Raw genomic sequence first — 20,904 nt, forward strand, 5'->3', positions numbered from 1 at the left:
AAATGTGTCTCAAACAAACTAACATACACTTAAAACCACCACCACCACCACCACCACCACCACCAAAAAGAGACAAAGCCTGTCTATTCCATCTGCTGCCAATAGATGGCGTGAGGAATCACGGACGTTCCCCCTCACCCCCACTCCCTAGCCAATCATAATTTTATAGAGAAGTGTGTGTGGTATTTAAAGCAGTTTTGTTTTAACTTTATTATCACAAAATGAAGGAAACCAAAATGCAAGTATCTGTAGATGGATAAATATTTTAGGAAAGCTGAAGTCAAGTAAGATGAGTCAGAGCCAAATGCCGTTAGCATCTACAGTGCTTCAGAAATGCGGCTTCACACAGATAGCACACCGGTGCTAAGTGGATTTACACGCTCCAGCTTTTCCTAGGCACGATACACTCATTCCTGGGGAGAGGGCAGAAGAGACCATCAGTATCTCATTAAGTTCCCCTGGGCTTCAGCACTCGATAATCAGACAATATACAAACACCAAATCTGTCCAGGCATCACGTCAGAGATACTTAGATCTTTTCAAGCTCCTGTACCCAGGTACTCCTAGTTTACAATCTTTTGAGAACGCCGAATTTAATGTAATCTTTGACTGATGAAGGGCCCTTCTCTGACTCATTCTCTCAATCACTGAATTTGCTTTCTTCCCTACTGTTTCCAGTATGTGCCCTTTTCTGTTCTTTTCTGCCACAGAGGCTCTGCGACCTCAGATGACTAACCATACTCTCTTTGCCGAACGCTACCCCCAGATCCCTTGCTATTCACCTCTGTGCCTTAATCACCCAGTCCTATCCTTAGGTGGCTTGTGTTATTTCTCTCTGGTTTCAACCCCGTGAATTCAGAGCCCACAGTAGGGATGGCTTCTCCAGCCTCCTCCAGGGTTCCTGTAATTCCTCTTGAATCCCCATCTGTGCTCCCTGAATTCTCCTGAGACACACTTGCACCAGCTCCTCCATTTAGCTGTTGTGAGGCTGTCTTCCTGCAGCTGAGTGCTCACTGTGTGCTGGCACATTCTCCCTCTGCAGCCTGTGGCGCGGCGTGAGCAAGCGCACAGATTTGTTTGCAGACCACATGGGAGGAGGTTATCAAGGGAGCCCGATGGGTCAAGAAAACCCGCAATACATAAGGGAAACGTGGTGTGTGAGCAACGTGTGTGATGGCAATCTGGGGTTCACATATCACCAGTACTGGAAGACAATGAGGCAATGAAAACCATCTTGTGCTCTCACGTGGCACGGAACAGAACCCTTTTTAGTCTCAGCGGCTCCTTCCTGTAGCTGAATGTGCTGTGCAGATGGCTGTGCTACGCCCCCACCCGAGTGCTAAAATAAAGGCCCCTTCTTTCGTATCTTGAGAAACCAAAGGGAACACAATTAGAGGGTGGAAGTGTGTGATTCAATTTCTTAGACAAAACACACTTCAAGTTCCCTACTGTTTGTGGCTTTGCTTTTCAGAGGGGGGAGAAAATTGAGATTCTCTGGTGCCCACTTTATACAAAGCCAATCTTCTAATTTCCAAGAAGCATTTTGTAAAGCTTTTTATTAAAACAGTTTTGGTTGGAAACGGTGAAAGCATTCCGGAAGTGCTTTTTAAGGACAGGCTTCACTTGTTCCGTTTGTGTAGCTGGCTTATCTAGATTTTAGATTGTTGAAAAAAATAGTATAAAAAAATGCTTAGCTTAAAAGACAGTAAGTAACCCTTTCCCTGTCACCTGAGCTTACTTTCCCATCCTGCATGCTTGTTCTTCACAAACTATTTTAGCTGCTTCTTCTAGGACTTAATGTCATATCTGCCAATACTATGCATGTATGTTCTGTTCAAATTTCAAAACCTGGGCATTTACCTGTCTCACCAACACTCATCCTGCTGTCACTTCAACAGCTGTCAAAACAGTTTTCAGTGTTTATTATGCATACCATATCCACACACATATGTATTGCATTAAATTATGTATAGCATATAAAATGGGCTTATTGTTGTATAAGGGAGTATGATTATTCTCCCATTACCTTATGTGTTTGCCTTCACTCGTAGTTTAGAACTCCAGGTACAATTTCTAAACCGCTCCTTTACCTTCTTAGTATATCAATGTTCCCTTTCACCAAATGTCACAAAGGCCCACCAAGTAACCAGTGACACTTCTCAGAGCAGCAGGCTCAGCCACAGAATCCTGCTGCCGTCTCCCAAGTGCTGGGATTCCACATGTGAACCACTATATGTCCATGTAAAAGCATTTTAATAAGTTCTGATTTAGAGGAAGATCAGAAATTCTTTATAGTGAGTTCAAGGCCAACCTAGGTTACATAAGGAGACCTTATCTCAAAAATTAAGAAAGAAGCATTTAAATATTTTAAAAATGAGATCTTGTTTCAAAAATAAAAAAACAAAAGTTAGGAAGGCCAGCACCAAACATAGGAGAAGTGGGGTTTTTATAGTCCCCAGACTGCAAGGCTGAGAGGTTTCCAAGGAATGTCATGTAGGAACCTGACAGAACATCCTGTGAGAGCAGAGGCCAGGGTGTAGGGTATAAAACATGCCAAATTCCGGAAAATGAGTTGAGGCAAGGTGGAACTCAAGTTTTCCAGTAAACATAAATGAACTTATTTTGACCTTGTAACAAAATGGCTACTGACCTTAAGATGGGGTTAGGCTGGTTCACCAGAGATTAGAGAAGTGTCCTGGTGAAGTGGTGGGGACAGCATGGAGCACAGAGCCGCAGGAAAGGGCCAGTAGCCTTTTAGGACAGAGGGAAAGCAGGAGCATCCCACAGGGACAGGGTGCCAGGACAGTACTGAGCACACTACCCAGGGCGCCAGGACAGTACTGAGCACACTACCCAGGGCGCCAGGACAGTACTGAGCAAATCTCCACACAGAAGCATGTAATCTATTTATGTCACATTTCTGCCTCCAAATGTGTCCTTATGTTTCGCATAATGAATGTTCCTCCAATGGCTGCCTGATACTCCTCCCTGTCTGTCCCCATCTCCTACTGCCCCTCTTCTTCCTGGCTTGTCCCAGACACACTAGCTTCCCTGCTGCACCCGGAACTAGCCAGGGTCCCTCCCTTCAGGCCTTCATGCTAGCTCTTCCCTGTCTGGGATGATCTTCCAGATGCTACCTGGGTGACTTTCTTACTCTGGGCTTGTTCAGCTGCCACTATCCTGTTCCACTTGTCCCCACTCTCCTTCTCCTGTAGGCGACTCCTCTGCTCCTTGGTCAATCTTGTCTCCTCTCTCAGCACACTCTAACAGACCATGCTGCTGACATGCCGGAGCACTGCTCACGTCCCTCTCTCTTTGCTCACTGCCACGTCTCACGGCTATGACAATGCCAAGGATGCTGCAGTCACTCAGGAGGGAGCTCATCCTTGCTTGTGGAAGATTCCATGAAAGGCACATGGTTCCTATTTCACAGCATCTCACTTTCCCTCAGTGTATGACTCGGCTGGGGACTCGCTATTTGTCAGGGACTCTAGGATGTAACTGTGTCTCTTTGCTACTAGGTTTCTCTGAGTGAGAGGAAGGTATGGGAGATGTGTGTCTGACTTTTCAGTATCTACTCTTTCATGTAATATCCTTGGATTCAGTATTGTGCCTGACCTTCTGAGTCTGATGTCCCCAAGCCCAGGACTTTAAACAGAATGGTAAACTTGGTGAATCTGTGAGAAAGAGAGGGAGCCACCAGCTTCTTGGTGTCCGAAAGGAGCCCCCTTTATGCAGTTCTTACTAACCTCTTTCCTCAGTTGCCTGTCTCGCTCCTCTATGGACAAGGTACCTGGCTCTTCCCACAGCTCTGGGAGATGATTGGGTGGCTTCTGCTGTATGCAGACACCTGCTTGGGGGAATTATCACGTGTTCCCTTCCAAAGGTAGTTCCTGTCTCTTGTCTGCTGTCATGTGCACTGAGGCTCTGCTTGTCCTTGTGGTTTTATCTAAGGTTTAGAACTACCCTGCTGTGTGGGGGCCGGGGGCGGAGAGGGGAGATAGAAACACAATCTCTACCATTAACAGGGGGTTTCCAGCACCATTTGGCTGCTGCATCTTTCCTTTGGTTCATGCTTCCTCAGCGGTCAGGCATTTCAGAGTAATATCTGGCACTCATTACAGGTTAACTGGGAACCTCTGCTTTAGTGTCAGAAGAGGCCAGCTTTCCTTTCTCCATCCCAGAGCCCCACATGCTTTGTTTTTTTTACTTTTATTCTTGTCACCAGCGTGGGTCTGTCTTACGGTTAGTACAAATCACTACCTCATACCTTTCTAGTACTCTCTCAAGTGGGCATTCTTTTGGTTCCTACAACCAGAATTCTTCAAGATTTAGCTTCCTAAGCCTCCATACGTAGGTTTTTCATTTGTTTGTTTTTGTTTTTTCGAGACAGGGTTTCTCTGTGCAGGCCCGGCTGTCCTGGAACTCACTCTGTAGACCAGGCTGGCCTTGAACTCAGAGATCCACCTGTCTCTGCCTCCCAAGTGCTGGGGTTAAAGGTGGACATTACCCTTTTCTGGCCTAGAGACAAGGTTTTTAGAGGGTCTTTCTCCATTTCTATACTCTAAATGCTCATCTTAGTTACTTTGACAGGGTCTACCTGTTAAAGGATGGTAGTGGATACGAGAGAACATTGAAGTCTCAGGTTGAACTTTGAGCAAACCATAAAACACATAGAATTTCTCACAGATAATCACATATTCAATCCAATTTAGAATGTGACCGTCTGATTTGGCCCCTTCTACGAGTGGTTTTCTTGGTGAGTGCACAAGGCAGTGGGGTTCACTGTGGCCCTTTCACACCCACAGAGCATTACACTTCGATCCTGCTCATCCTCCACTGTGTCCCCCCTCTTTCGCTCATTCCTTCCTCCCCCTAAGGAGTCCCCTCTTCTTTCATGTCACATATATCCTATTGTTCTTTAGGAGTTATTTTAAAGCAAGGCTCAAAGACAGAAACATATTCCTCTTCTCCTAAAATATCTGTTTGAGGAACAAAATTAATAAAGGCCTAGTGTGCTATTTCAAGACATTTTTATCAGAATGGCAGGTTAGTATGTATCAAGAAGGTAAAATCTAGTGGATATAATTTATGTTTTTAGTATAATTCCTAAAACATAGCCCCTCAGTATTACATATAAATTAATAATATTTTAAGATGATCTATGAGAAATCTAAGATGAAATGAGGTGACTAAATCGTCAGTCAATAAACCATTTTAAAAAAGGAGATTCAGAAATGTACATGTGAATGGCTATCATCATAAGCTGTCCTGATGAGCCCAACTATTGTTACAGAGTGGGGTGCAGGGTCTGCCTGGTAGAAGAGAATTTAGACATGATCACTGTGGGCAAACAGCTTGGCATGCAAGCATGAGGACCCAAGTTTGAACCCCACAACCCACAGAAAGGCAAATACAGAAGCACAGCCATCTGTAACCCCACTGTTCCCACAGAGATGACAGGCAGACACAGGAGAATCCTGGGCACTTGCTGGCCAGCTAGCCTGGTGCCCACAGCAGAAAACAACAACAACAACAACAACAACGAGGCCCTGTTTCAAACAAGGTGAAAGGCAAAGATTAATAGTAAAGATTGACAACTGAGGTTATTCCATGATTTCTACACATGTGGCAGCATGTATGCACCAACACACACACACACACACACACACACACACACACACACACACACACACACACACACAGAGTCCATCCTTGAGCTGTGGTAACTGAGTCTGGAGCACTAAGCAGGCAGGTGTCTGAGACTTGCATGCAGCCTTGCCCAGGTCCTTTAGCTGTCAGTAGTGTGCAGGCCACTGCTGCTCACAGTGACTCCAGCACGGCAATGACAGGATCTGACAGTTTCCTTGCAACTCCCATTTCAGGAAGCAACTGACCTTTTGGTCAATCTCAACATTAACCCTTTCAAAACCTAAAATTACAGTTATTTTGCAGACAAAAGAAAACAAAATGCTTTAGTTAACAGGCCCAGTAATTCTGAGGGATTGATATCGGACTCCATCTTGTTCAAAAGTAAACACTCTGTGGTATTGAAGTGACTCCTTGCTTTTGTTTGGCTTTAGTTTCTTGAGAGCAAAGGTACAAAACTGATAATTTACCTTTACAACCGTTCAAGTCAAGGCTACCTCTAAACTGCTTTTTGATAGAGAACTATAGTGTTTTTGTCAAGCCTTATGAGTTTGAAATGATCCAAAGTGGTGTCTTGGGATGTTTCAACTTTGCCTCCTTAAAGAAAAAAAAATTACCCATTACACTTTAGTGCCAGATGCTTACAAAATATCTCAGTTTTGAACGGTTCCCTAGATACTTGAAAACTCAGAACCAGCCAGAGATAAGTCTTTCTTTTGCAGAGTTTCCATCGTGAATTCTGAAATAGGCTTTTTACAATGCCCCTTTAAAAGGGGACTAACTATTCATTAAATTTGGAAAAGCTGTACACTGAAATACCTATTTTGGAAGTTTACAACTCACATTAGCATATTAGATACTTTGAGACATTCTGGATATATACATTAGATAATATTTATATTTTTAACACATACTTGACTACAGACATTTCTGTATACAGACACCGCATTTGAACACAATCAGAATGCACCACTCTAAAACATGGTACTTTGGCAAAGGGAAAGAAACCAAGAAAAACAAACGTGGGAAGGTTCTCTGTCCTCTACCACCAAGCTTACTGTAAGGGAGAAGATACGGGGAATCTATGAGGGCAACCTTAGCTTCGAATCCTACCAGTGGGGGGCAGATATAGAGACTGAAGTGGCCACCTCCTGTTTCCAGGCAGGACAACTAGAAGAGGGAGGGGGGTATCAAGCCACCCACAAAACCTTCAATCTAAAATCTGTCTTGCCTACAAGATGTGCAGGGATAAAGATGGAGCAGAGATTCAGGAAACACCCAACCAATGACTGCCCCAACTTGAGACCCATCCCATGGGAGAGAGCCAACCCCTGACAGTAATAATGATGCTCTAGTATGCTTGCGGACAGGAACATGGCATGACTGTCTCCTGAGAGGCTTCATCCATCAGTGGATGCAGTCAGATGCAGAGACCCACGACCAAACATCAGGCAAAGCCTGGGGAGTCTTGTGGAAGAGTGGGGGATAGAAGTAAGCAAGTTAGAGGGGTCAAAGACACTATGAGCAGATCCACAGAATCAACTAATCTGGGACCTTGGGGGCTCACAGAGCCCGGGCCACTAACCAGGGAGCATAGAGGAGCTGGACCTAGACCCCTACACATTTGTAGCAAATGTGCAGCTTGGTCTTCATGTGCGTCCCCTAACAAGTGGAAGGGGGGGGCTGTCTTGGTCTCTGTTCCCTGACCCCCCTTACCCCCTACCTGGACTGCCTGGTTGGGCCTCAGTGGGAGAGGATGTACCCAGTTTGCCAGGACTAGATGCTCCAGGGTGGGGTGACACCCAAGGGGGGGCTCACCTTCTCCTCAGAGAAGAGGAGGGGTAAGGGGGGGATTGGTAAGGGTGGAACTGGGAAGAGAGGAGGGAGAGGGGCTGTGATGGGGATGTAAAGTGAATAAAAACAAAAACTAACAAACAAAAAACCCCTATGTTTTCTTCAACTGAGTAAACGCCTTAGAAAACCACACCAACATTTTCTAATTTTATAGCTGTTTTATAACTATGGTAGAGAATGTCCTCATTTTTAGGAAACACATGATGAAGTACTATGAAGAGACATAATATCTGGATTCCCTTTAAATAGCCGAGTGCATATGCACACACAAACAAAAATCTGATACAGCTATGTCTCTGTGTATATGTTTACATAGATATATGCAAAGAGACCCAAGAACAAACATGACAAAGCAAATATGGGAAAAGCATTTAACACTTGGGGCAGCACAGAAATTCTTTATATTAACCTTGTAAGTCTTCTATAAATCTATAATTATCTCAAAATAACAAAATTATTTTTAAGTGATAGAGAAGAACAAATTAAAGGATGTATTTCTAACAAATTTTCCATAAGTGAGATGGTCTTTATATATGTGTGTGTCCACATAGGTGTGTATACACACACACACACACACACACACACACACACACACACACACACTCTTGAAGTAGTAGGCCAATGAGGCTCGGCAGGTAAAGGTGCCTTCTGCCAAGCCTGAGGACTTGATGTTAATCTCTAGAACACACATGGTGGGAGGAAAAAACAGACTCCCAAAGACTGTTCTCTGTTTTCCACACTTGTACAACGGCACACATAGACATAAACACACAAACAATAAATGCACAAAAATTAAAGTTGAATCAGCAAGATCTAAGTGTTATTTATCTGTGCTTTCTGAACACAGGTGGGGGCATATGCAGCAAACTGAAAATAAGTGCTTGAGTATGTAAATGAGCTTAGGCTCGTTAAACAGATTGGAAATTAAGAATGCAAAACTAATTCTTATTTACTCTCTTCTGGAGTTACAATGTAGAGTACTACACAGGGCTATACTCATACTAAGCCACTTAGAATCTGAGGAGGAAGGAGAAAAAATTAAGAATGTAGATCTTACTTTTATTTAAAAATCCTGATCTTTTGTTTATCCCCTCCCCTTGATTAGGGCCTTTAAACATATTGTGATGAAAATAATCCGCCTTGATAAGTTTTCTATCAGTCTTATTCATCCAACCCTAGTCCGTCACATAAGAACAGACTGGACTCATCAGCTGGCAGACGGAGGGAAGGAGAGAGTGCCAGGCCTGTGCTGGCCTCTGAGTAAGGTGATTTACACACAGTATCTCATTAATTCTCTTAGTGGTTCAGACAGGCGGATGTTTTGTACTCTGCAGCTTACAGTACATACTGAAATTGTATCTCAGGCTGCTCTAACTCCAAGAACTGATCACAACTGGGAGCCAGTGATCCTATGCAGGGCAGTGCCCTTCATTTGATTTCCCCTCTGAGAACGAGACCTGAGCTTTCTTAACAGTCAACAGGAGTGCTGGTTTCAAATACAGCCTAGTCTACACTCTTCACGTAAAAGGCAGGCAACCCCCAAATTACCATGTCTCAACTGACTCGCTCTCTTTCTACAGCACGAACACAACCTTGTTGTTCTGCTTTCATGAGAAGAGGTTCACAGTGTTATGGTAAGATAGAGGCAGACTCGAAGAGGGACTTACACACTGCAGCTATGATGGCACTTACCACAAAGGCACATCAGGGTTTGTTGACAAGCTTAACTTACAGTTATAAAGGGATTTTTGTTTCCTTTTGTTACCTAGGGCTGTCTTCATTGTGTGCCAATGGACTGCTGCGAGGAATTACACATCAGAAGAAGAGTTGTCGTAAGAAAGTGAAAGTTCACTTTGGCAAATAGCTTTGATAAATGAAAATATATGACTCAAATTTTTGTAATATAGAAAAAGTACGCTAAAAAAAAGAAAAAAGTCAGCCGGGCGTGGTGGTGCACGCCTTTAATCCCAGCACTCGGGAGGAAGAGGCAGGTGGATTTCTGAGTTCGAGGCCAGCCTGGTCTACAAAGTGAGTTCCAGGACAGCCAGGGCTANACAGAGAAACCCTGTCTCAAAAAAACCAAAAAACCAAAAAAAAAAAAAAAAANAAAAAAGTACACTGAATATTGGCTGAGCAATTTCTACCTAGCACTCTTAGAAAGTTAACTAAGAATTAACTGTGAACACCATTTTGGAACAACATGATATTTGAAATTGGTAATTATTTTACTTCTTAGCATACAGGTCCAATGAGATACTAAATATTCATCAACAATAACTTGTTTTTAATAGGAAGAAGAACAAACAACACTTACTATATACCTAGAGGTATCAGAGTTAGACTCCAGCAATAACACTAATTATCTTTCTGGCGACTTAAGTTCCCACATCTAAATATAAGCTATATTTCTATTACTCTATTAGTTGGAAAATACCTTGTATCTTTATAAAACACTGGCATTTAGATTATTTTCTCTTTCAATCTTTTCTGACTTATAAAATATTCCTAGAAGCTGTGGAGGTCTTATTTCCTTCAATAAGCCTGTGAGGTACATGTGTCTTCTGGAGGGGGCACAAAGGAAAGACAAGATACCTGGGTTAGCTTAAGAAAGGTTCAGTATTCCTGAGGTACCTGGAAACAACTAACTTCTTAAAAACCCTAACTTCTAAGTTAGCAGGCTACAGTGATGCCTGCTTCTGTTCACTGAGGCATTATCCTTAGTAGTAGAGACACAAAATCAACCTACTGTCCACAGCCACAGAACATGGTGTAGACACACATGGAATTTTAGTCCATCACAAAGAATGAGATGATCTCATTGGCAGGAAAATGAATGAAACTGGAGATCACATGCTAAATGAAATAAACCAGACTCACAAAAACACAATGTGATCCCACATCACACACACACACACACACACACACACACACACAAATGTAGAAGGGCCTATTTGGGACGAGGAGGGAAATGAGTAGGGAGGAGGGCAGAAGGGGGAAATAGTGAATGCGGTCAAAATACATGATATATTTGATTGAAAGTGTCATGAAGCCTACATCTTGACTTTAGCTCTTTTTCAACATGGAGTCTCACTATGTAGCTCCGGCTGCTTTAGTACTGACAGAGATCCACTTGCCTCTGTCTCCTGAGTGTTGGGATTAAAGGTGTATGCCACCATGTCTTTCAGTATTGTTTTACTACAAACCCCTTTAAAAGGCTCCAACTGTATAAAGTATCCAATACTGCAGAGCAAGGTTGCTGCTCAGAAATCCAGCACTGGCGAGGTGGACAGCTCCCTGGCAGGCTCTGCAGGGAGAGGCTTCAGGTTCTTCCCTGGTAAGCTGACCATCTAGGGAATCTACCACGGACCCCAACAGCTCCTGATAATGCATACACGTTATCTCAAAGGTCTCTTTTGCCATGGCCTAGGGGGCGATGGAAAACAGTGCACTGGTATTCATCCTGTGTCCATGCAGATAATCATCCTTACTGTTTGTTCTTCTACCTCATTCATTGGAGCAAGGTTCCTCAATCAAACCCAGAGCTTACTGATGTGGCTAGTTTCCCTAGTGAGCTTGCTCTTACCTTTTGCCTTCAGCAGCTGGAATTACAGGTACCCTACCCAACTTCTTAGCATTTTACATGGGTCCTGAAAATCCGAACTCTGATCCTCACAAACTACCAAAAAATTCCCCAGCATCCTCCTACCCAAATGTTTTTAGACAGGGTCTCCCTGTGTAGTCCCAGCTGGCCTCCAGCTCAGAATCCCCCCACCCCCACTTCTGGAATGCTGGAATAACAGGCTTGCAGCATCATGCCTGGCTTGAATTTTTTTTTTTAAACTGTTTCTTCATCCTTTTTTTTTTTTTAAAGCCATCCTGTACTTAGAATTTTACTATGTAAAATTCTGCAAAAGTTTTTGTATACAAAAAATCAGCTAGTCTTTTATATTTCCTGAGACTACACTTTGCCCTTTACGACAACTTTGATATAGTTATTAGTTCATGAAAATAAAATATGACAAGAATTTTACTCAGTGTTTCTGAGGAAAACTAAGAAAACAAAACGCCACTCCTGTGTCTTCAGAAACTGCCCAAGGATTTAGCAGTGCCTCTGCTCTGAAACAGTAAGCCAGGTTGCTGAAGTTGCTAGTTCCAATCTTACAACCACAAGGGGGCGCCAGACGGAGCGAGAAGGTAGTATTCTCTGTGCCAGTCTGAACTGCACTTTCTGGTTCTGTGTAGCGATATACTTTGAGAATTAAGAGTGTTAAGTTTGGGGCAGAAACAGCTGTCAACATCTGCCTTTCTCAATTCTTTGGTTGCTGCTATATTTAGAAATGCTGTTCCTAGTCTAAAAATCAAGTATATGTCCATAAAATAATTTTATGCTTTTCTTAAGATACAAGCTACACAGGGATGAGAGGGCTTACAACCAGGGCTTTCTTTTCTCTCATGCTCACCCCAGGAATGGCAGTCAGTAGGGTGCATTCTACAGATTATCTATGATTTAAAAGTGTGGCATGCCCATAAGAGCTCTAGATTCTTTGGAATGCAAACTAGTTGTCAGGTACAGCAGATGGGCACAATCGGTGAGTGGGCAGGATGCTAATGGGCTCCTTCTGGTCAGGGACTAAGAAGGGTTAATATCAAATCACCAGGAGAAATCTCTGTGAAACAGATGCAAAAGCCGCTGAGGAAAAGGAAGTCACTGGGAAACAGGCAGGGAGATGAACTGATATGAACAGATACACAGATGTGTGCACCCACATAATACAGTTATTTGACTACAGAAGACTTAAGCTATAGTGGAGAGTCTGCCAGTTAACACACCAGCCAATCCAGGAGTTTCATGCAAAGTCAGGAACACCTACCTCCAGTTCAGACAGCGTTTCTAATAAACCCCAGCACTAAATTGCCTATAGTCATTTCTGTTTGTGATCCTGAGAAGTACATTAGGATCATCAACATCTACCTCTCTCTTTTTTCTCATCCCTCTTGACTGCTTGTGATGAATATTTCATGGAACTCCCTCATAGCCGCCCTCAGGTGTCCTTACAGAGAACTAAATCCAAACCCAGGCTCCAGCTGACACCTTGTGCGGAGATAAACCCTGCTGCACTGAGCCTTGAAGGAACAGCCATGTGCAAGGTGGTGGGAGTGCAGACCCAGCCAGCGGGCTGCAGGGAAGGCCTTCAAATGCTCATCTTGCTTTGCAGGCTTTGCTTCAGTGTTTCTCTGGTTCAGTCCCTGTTCTCTTTGATGTAATCCTAGGGTCAGCTCTCCTTAGAGAGGACTTTGCGGAACATCCTGGCTCCATGCATCCTGGTCCTGAGGGACTTTCCTCCACAGCGTTACATAAGCTGAAGTTATTTCTTTGTTCATGCCTTTTGCTTCACTTCTTGGCCAGAAGGTATATTCCACAAAGACAAGATCTATTTCTGCTTCATTCAGGACTGGATTTTCAAAGAGTGCCTGATGGTGAATGAATCATTATTGGTCTGAATAAAACAAATGCATTTATTATACATGAGAGTTGCTTGTCTGAGAAAAGGTCATGAGAGTCTGACCTGCAGGGAGGGCCCAGTAACTGTGTGGTTAGCAGAACTCAGAAGGAAGAATTCACCCCGTCACACAGCCATGAGGAAGAGCCAAGCCACTCAGAAACAAACGTTCAGGACAGGAGAGATTTGGCAGCAGCCATGGTCTTCAGCAATGGAGAACTTCAAGAGCAATGTTGATAGCCACAGTTCTAGAGCAGTCTAACAGCATGCTCTAGAGCAGTCTAGCATAGACAAACATCAACTTGAAAGACCACTGGCCCCTGAGATAGTGACAAATGGAAAAGTCTGAGTTTCGTTGAACATTGCTTTCCCAGCAAAAGGATTTCGTTCAAAACACAAAATCTTTACCTTAAGCTGGTTCCCAGTATAGAATGCAGAGACTCTAAATTAAGTGGTTGCTTACCTACCTGTTCATTTTAGTTTTAGGATTTTAATAAAGAATTATTATTTTGGGTGGGGGCAAAATTCAGTGCTCAAGTGTCATTCATCAAGTGACTAAGGAAAATGCAGACTTCTATTTTCTCTTTTGTAGAGAAATGACTGAGGAGGAAGCCATGAGCTCTACTGTGTAATTTTTCCTGCCTTCACAGGGCCTATGAGAAAATTCCTTTTAACACTTGAATAAAGAGGATGAGACTGTGGGGGAGACTAGACTTCTGTTGTTTGGTTTCTGTAAAACCAAAATAACAAAAATTATTTACTAATTCTATACTGGTTTTGAAATTAATAAAACTCTGTAAATAATAACATCACATCACATACCAAACTTATTGACTAGACCTAAAGTTTATATGACTCAATGAACTTCTATTCTTAGGATTATATAGTTTTTGAAAAATTATGTATTCTTTTTTCTTTTTTCTTCTTCCCCCCACACCCCTTACTTCCACTTGCTCCAGGTCCCGCTCACTCCAGGCCCTGCTTGCTCTGACCCAGGTTTTTTTTATTTGTTTCTCATTATGGATGGTTATGAGCCACCATGTGGTTGCTGGGATTTGAACTCATGACCTCTGGAAGAGCAGTCAGTGCTTTTAACCGCTGAGCCATCATCTCACCAGCTCGTATTCTTTTTTTTTCATATATAGGAGTGTATGAATTTTTTATTTTCAAGTTTTTAAAAATAAAGTTTATAAAATTAAAAAATATATATTAAACTTATTTAAAAGTTCTGATTCCAAAAAAGAAGCCATTTTGGGGCTAGACTAGATTAGCTAGCTCTCTGATGCTTTTGGCAGAGGTTTCATGAGAAGACATGGCCATGAACAAAGTCCCAGCGTTATTACAGCTGCTGTGAGAATTTCTCGCTCACACCCCTCTGGAGAGGTGACCCAGCAGGTCTCTGTCCTTCCAAAGGGTCATGGATTCTGAGATTCTCTCATTTGAACCTGTGTAAGCAGGGAGGAGGGAGGTTATAGGGAACTTTCGGGATAGCATTTTAATGTATATAAAGAAAATATCTAATAAAAAATAAATAAAAAAGAAAAAAGAAAAGAAAAGAAAAAAAAAGAATCTCGACTTCCTTTACATTTGGAAATATCCAATAAAAATGGAAACAGAGTGCACGTGCAGAAGCAAGCTTTCCTCCCAGCTGAGGTAACAGGTTTCAGGGATTAGAAAGGAGACATCTTTTAGAGTCCATCATTCAGCCTCTTGCACTACCCTAGAACTTAGTGACTCTAACAGACTTTGTTTCTTCTTGTACCTGGAGTTGGGCCAGTCTCACCTACATACAGGTTGGTGCTGTGTGTGGATTATAGGACCGTGTTCTTTTCCTAGAGAAGCCTGAGAAGACAAGGCTGGCATAGGTATATTTTATTCTCTGGGTCATGTCCCCGTACATCCCACTGGCCACTGTGTGGCGATCATTTCTCTCACCTTTTCTGATTCATATACTGCGGTTGACAGGAAATCGGAGCAAGCATGCCTGGTGGGAAGCTGCCGTTCCTTTTCAGAACACCACCACACAGGGAGGTTTCTACTGTGTCAATTACAATAACTTATTTTCTGTTTTTTACTTAGGAGGCACATGCAACTGAAAAATACCTCAGTGCTACTTGACTGTTCCAAGAGGAGCACAAACACTCCCCACTCCCCACTGCAGACTGCAGAGGTCAGGGGTTACTTACCCATTAGATTCCACTCTCTCTTAAGAGAAATGAATCTCAGGGTTTTCCCTCTAATTTTGCTAGACAGGGTTCCTGAAGAATAGCGAAGAACACCACACATGACTTTACAAGTGAAAACAATTCTGTAAATTATTTGTTAGGTAAATAGACCAAAGACAGTTGGTTTGCTAAACAGCACTGAAGAAAATATTGACTCAGGTGACACAACTTGGTCCAGATGTTTCTGACCAAAGAAATTATACAATATTTATAGGCAGATCTTTAAGAGATGATTGATATTAATACTCTATTTTAATGGCAATAAATAGCCCAAGAGTTTATATGATTAAAGCTTTTAACACAGGTTGAATATCCTGGATTACCTGACTGGAGCCTAAATGCAGTCACATAATTCACAAGAAGGTAGCAGGGGGAGAACTGAAATGCAAGAGCAGACAGTACTGTCTCCATGAGGGTCGATGGCAAGAATAGAGATTGGAGTGATGTTCCCACAAGCCACACACTGGTGGGAGCTATCAGAAGCTAGAAGAGGTAGGAGACTGATTTCCTTCACCACCTTTGGAGAGAGCACTGTCTTGCTATCTGCTTGTTTTTGCTCAATAAACTGAATTAAAACTTTCCATTAGAAATATGAAAGAATACATTTCTGTTGTTTTAGGCCACCACATTTGTAATAATCATTTCCAGTAGTCTTTGGCACTAATTCACATGGTTATATGGCATAGCTATGGCAATAACTTGACTCAAGTCCAAATCAGCAATATTGGTATTAATAACAACAGAAAGTAAATAAATTACTTACAGAGTGCTGAAACTATGTTGAGCATACTGACTCATCTAATAATAGTAACTATACCCCCAAGTACGGTTTTATTTTCCTTGCACACCTAAGAAAACTGAGGCACACGTGACCTAATAAGCACGTTGTCCTATGGAGTGGAGACTGGAGCTCAACGTCTTACAGTAGACTAAAGGGAGAACTCTCTGTGGCTCAGAAGAACCACAGTGGAGGCTGGAAATCAGCAAGGTTTGTGATTCTTCAACTCAGGAAGAATAAAACCTTTAAGACTATTTTCTCAGTCAAGAATAATTCTTGCTTGTACTAGTTCCTTCACTTGCTTGGTATTGTCAAACGTACACAAATAGTTGTCAAGAACTCACTAGTATCTGTAACATTGTAACAGGCAATGTGTGGGTGGCCTCCCGTGGTATGTACACTTGTGCGTGCCATTCCTGCTGACCTACTGCTAACTGAGCTAAATATATATGTGCAAAGGAATAAATGGCTTAAGACTTAGACACTGGGGAAAAAGTACAGGCATTAAAAAGGACAATAAGCATTTTCTTTTGAGCAAGATTCTTATAAATCACGTAGCTGAGTAGGAGATTCTCTGCCCTGAGTATTTACAACATACGTTAGGGGCATTTACACCTACAGCACACTCCCAGGGGTCATACAATCCCTAGAACATAGGTTTTGCTCACTCAAGAAAGCAAGTATGAGCTTTAAAGAAATGACCTTGAATCAGTCCTGCTTACAACTCATAATGTAAGAGATCCCCATGTCCTACTCACACCGGACATGGACCTGCTTTATCCACCTCTATCGTTTAGAGACAAAAGTGAGGATGACAGAAAGCCGGGATCTTGTAACCAACATTAGGCTCAAGGGCCTCCCTCCCACTGAAGTCATCGTCTCAGCCCCACAAATGACAAGCAGTGGAGAGAAGTTAAAAACTTTCGCTGGGAGGCTCTGGTGGAGGGCAGTGTCATTTGAAGAGCACTGAGAACAAGGCAGGTAGCATGTGTAAAAGCATGGTGATGAGGTACGCAGTACAGGTTGTGTCTGCAGATCAGTGGCGAGAAACAGTGGCAGCCCACGGCATGGGAGGAGATGCAGCTGGTTGAATGAGATGCTGGAAGAGTCTGCTTTTAATTTTTAGGAGATGGAAGGGTTTATGAATAGATGAACATCATCACTGAAACTAAGACTATAGTTTTGTACATGTAAGAGTCAAGGAAGAAAACCTAGAAGGTCACTCAGTGTGGGCGGGGGCATCTTCATGCTGTTGTTGGTTTTTGTATGAGAATACCTATGCACAGTGTATAAGACATGGCTTTGAGTTTTAAAACTGTGCACAAGAGAGAGCTGGACAATGACTGGGTTGATGTCATCTTTACTTAAATATTCAAAATGTGTTAATTGTAATAAAATGTTCAAAATTTAGGCCAAAATAATAAGAGTAGAGCTATATGTTGTTCCTATTTATAATCTATTCATTTAAAGCTTAATAAACTCAAAATTAGCTGGAAAAGTAAATTTAAATGATAAATACTTGATTATATCTTGGTTCTCCAAGAATATTCATCATCAACTCATTTTCTGTAAATGGTCCATTTCCTAGCCATACAAAGACAAAATAAAACCATTTAGGATGTTGACTATCCTGAGTTAATATATTATTTTTTTAACTCTATATTCAATATCCTAATTTAAATGTAATATCCTAAATAAACATCTTATTTTACAATTTGCTGCCTCTTCCTCTTCTTCTTCCTCTTCCTCCTCCTCCTTCTTCTTCTTTGACAATGTCTCATCATGTATCCCTGGTTGTCCTGGAACTTACTATGTAGACCAGAGATTCACCCACGTCTGCCTCCTAAGTGCTAGGATTAAAGGCATGCACCACAACACTTGATATAATTACATTTTTTTTTTAAAAAGTACAGGCTCTCATTACTCTACTAAATTTGGATAGACCATGATGTTTGACAACATTAAGACAGTCCAATAAAACTACTGAATAAAAATACTGTTAAGTTTTCTTTACGTAAGATTATAGCCTTGCCCCCAATGAGTGCTCTGTCCACTTCACTATGATGAGTATGTAAGCAGATAGTTCCAGAATGAACAACACAGCCAAGAGAAAATAATACTTAATATCATGTGGTACAGTAGTTATTTTTATCAGGAACATTTTGATATTCTTAATTTTTTACAAGGCCACTGTTAATAGCTGTTTTTTGCTGCACAAATGTATAATATATATAACTACTGTCTTAACATTTAATTTTTTCCCACTGCTTTCTACTTTCATAAGAAATGTTACAAAAATTTTTTACAAATAAAAATGTTCTCAATATTAATTACTAGAAGTATAGTAGCTAGAATTGAGGCAAAACATTTTTAGATTTTTAAAAAAATATACTGCTAAGTTATTCCTTGGCAAGTTCTCACCACTTACTATGCGTATGATGTGCACAGGTATCCATGTTTGTATACAAGCATGTAGATGGGTAAGCAGAGGTGTGCTCATGCACATGAAAGCTAACAGTTGACACCGATGTCCTCCTCTGCTGCTTTCTACCTGATGGTTTGAGAGTCTAATTGAACCTGGAGCTCACCAGTTCAGCTGCACTAGAAATGTCAGACTCTCGCACATCACTTGATAGTATTTCATACATTTGCTAAGCAAAAGGAAAGAAAACAAGGTACCTCACCCCTGCGATGCTCAGACTGAAACTACACATATCTTATATAGCTACCTTGATAAACAGTTACATTTTCTTAGGTTAATATGTGAAAAAAATTGGATATGCTAGGGAGTATAGTTTTAAACTTGCACTAAGGATATGGTTCAATGAAGACAAGTTTGCCTTGCAAATGTTGAGGCCTGCCTGGGTTCCATCCCCTGCACACCACAAACAGAACTCCACCACACAAACCAAACAAATGAAAAAAAAAAAACCCTAAAAATTCTTTAAGTGGCAGTTACTTTTCACTAAGGGACGAACAGCCATTACAAGAAAATATTCTGATCTTCACAAGAACCAGAGAAGGCCAGCTAACAGTGGGGCAGAGGTGAAGGCAGGAGAGGAGAAGATGTCTGTTAGAAAGCCGGACTTGAAGATGGCTTCGGCAGCTGTGCTTCCCAGCAGCTGATACAGGGGAAACGTAATGAGTTGCAAGGCTTACGTGATTTAGTAGGCATGTTTAATAAGGCGGGCAGCTAAAATAAATACTCCTACCACCCAAATATGCCCTTTGTGTCTTTAGAACAATTATTTTTGTTGGGGAAGGAGCAAAAATGAATTGCTCAGTAGCAACTGGATGGCTTTTGTTCCCCGTGCCTGAACACATTTCCAGCTACACTTCTTATTCATGAGCTTGCTCCTCTTGAGTACGGGGTAGCAGGAATATTGTGATTTAGTGTAAACATCTATTCACTAAATCCCCTTCCTTTTCCTAATGAATGCTTTACAAAGAGTCAATCTCTTCAGCTTGTAGCAATTAAACAAGAAAAGAGCAATGAAAATGTAGCCATGTTTCCATCCCCTCCCCCTTTTCTCTGATACCACCTATAGGGGCCCAGCCACCGTTGCCATGGAGACACCAGCTGTTGGGCTGTGAGTGACAGGTCTCAAGAGAGAAATGTCTGAGAAAGGGAACATCTCAAGTTAAAACAAAAGTGGTGAGGGAAAAAAACAAAGCAAGCTGTTTTCCTGACACCGTGGAGACTCAATTGAGAGGTGTATTCAGCCCGAGAGAAGAAAATAAAGGTTTTCCCTTTCTTTCATCTAGCACAGGAAATGTTTTTCTTCCAACTGGGAACAGACTTCTTTTAAGTAAATCTGAAGCATATGTACACATCTCGGCATAATTACATTTTAAAATTGGGATTCATACTGATGCACCAAATTGGTTGCCGTAGTAATGAGCTATCACCCAGGCAACGGGTTTGCTGCTCTTTCTGGAAAGCAAATCATCGGAGTCCAATGTGGGGGAATGGGTTAGGGAAGGGAGGCAAAGGACACTTACTGACAGCGGGGGAAGTGGGCTGTGGAAGGGCAACAGATGACACTGGCCATATCTAGGAGGAGATAAGGATGAGACAAATTGGTTTTGACACATCATCATTATTCTTTAAATATGCTTTTTCTCATTTTATTCACCAGTTGGGTGGTGGAGGAGGAGGGTGCTGAGGGCGGGAAGGCAAGAATGCCTTGTGGTTTCAATGATAATTTCTGCTGAAGCCTTTTTATTTTTCTAAAAGGCTGTCATTTGTCAAGGTGCAGATGTGGCTGCATATTTAAATGGATCAGTTGTTGGCTTATATCATAAATCTCAGAGATTTTCTTCAGAATTGTAAGATCAATGACTTGTACATAGCAATACTATTCTAATAGCATGGTTTAGTAATATATGCAGGATAAGGTTTCAAATTCAGTAGCTGAAATCTCCTACATGTTTCAGAAGACAAACATGCCTTGGTTTCTTCATTGAGAACATACACACACGTTTCCATACTGTTTTATTATAAATGTCCAACATGCTTCCTTGCTGGAGGACTCTGTTCCTTGGATTTAGTTCTCCTGTATCTGGTGCTTATCATAGTCTACGTTAACACACTGGTGACTGTATGTTTGAAAACTGCTGGCTGGGTGTTGGTGACACATGTCTTTAATATCAGCACTTGGGGCAGAGTCAGGCAGATCTCTGAGTTCGAGGCCAGTCTGGTCCATAGAGTGACTTCCAGGATAGCCAGGGCAACACAGAGAAACTCAAAAACAAAAACAAACAAACAAAAAAAGAAAACTGCTATTTCCTTTCTTCCTTCCTTTTCATCACCAACTGCTTGCCAGCCATTTCTACTTGAATGTCTCATTCATACCTGAAACACATCATGCCTACACTGCTAATATCCTGAAAATAT

At 41.9% G+C, this 20,904-nt stretch overlaps 1 protein-coding gene across 1 annotated transcript in view; it reads right to left on the reverse strand.

Annotated features, from left to right (window-relative positions):
* Myo1d (myosin ID) overlaps positions 1 to 20,904 on the reverse strand; it is a 297,401-nt gene that overhangs the window by 119,902 nt on the left and 156,595 nt on the right. The window lies entirely within an intron of this gene.

The sequence above is a fragment of the Mus caroli genome, chromosome 11, assembly GCF_900094665.2.
Source record: "Mus caroli chromosome 11, CAROLI_EIJ_v1.1, whole genome shotgun sequence".
Classification (NCBI taxonomy): domain Eukaryota; kingdom Metazoa; phylum Chordata; class Mammalia; order Rodentia; family Muridae; genus Mus; species Mus caroli.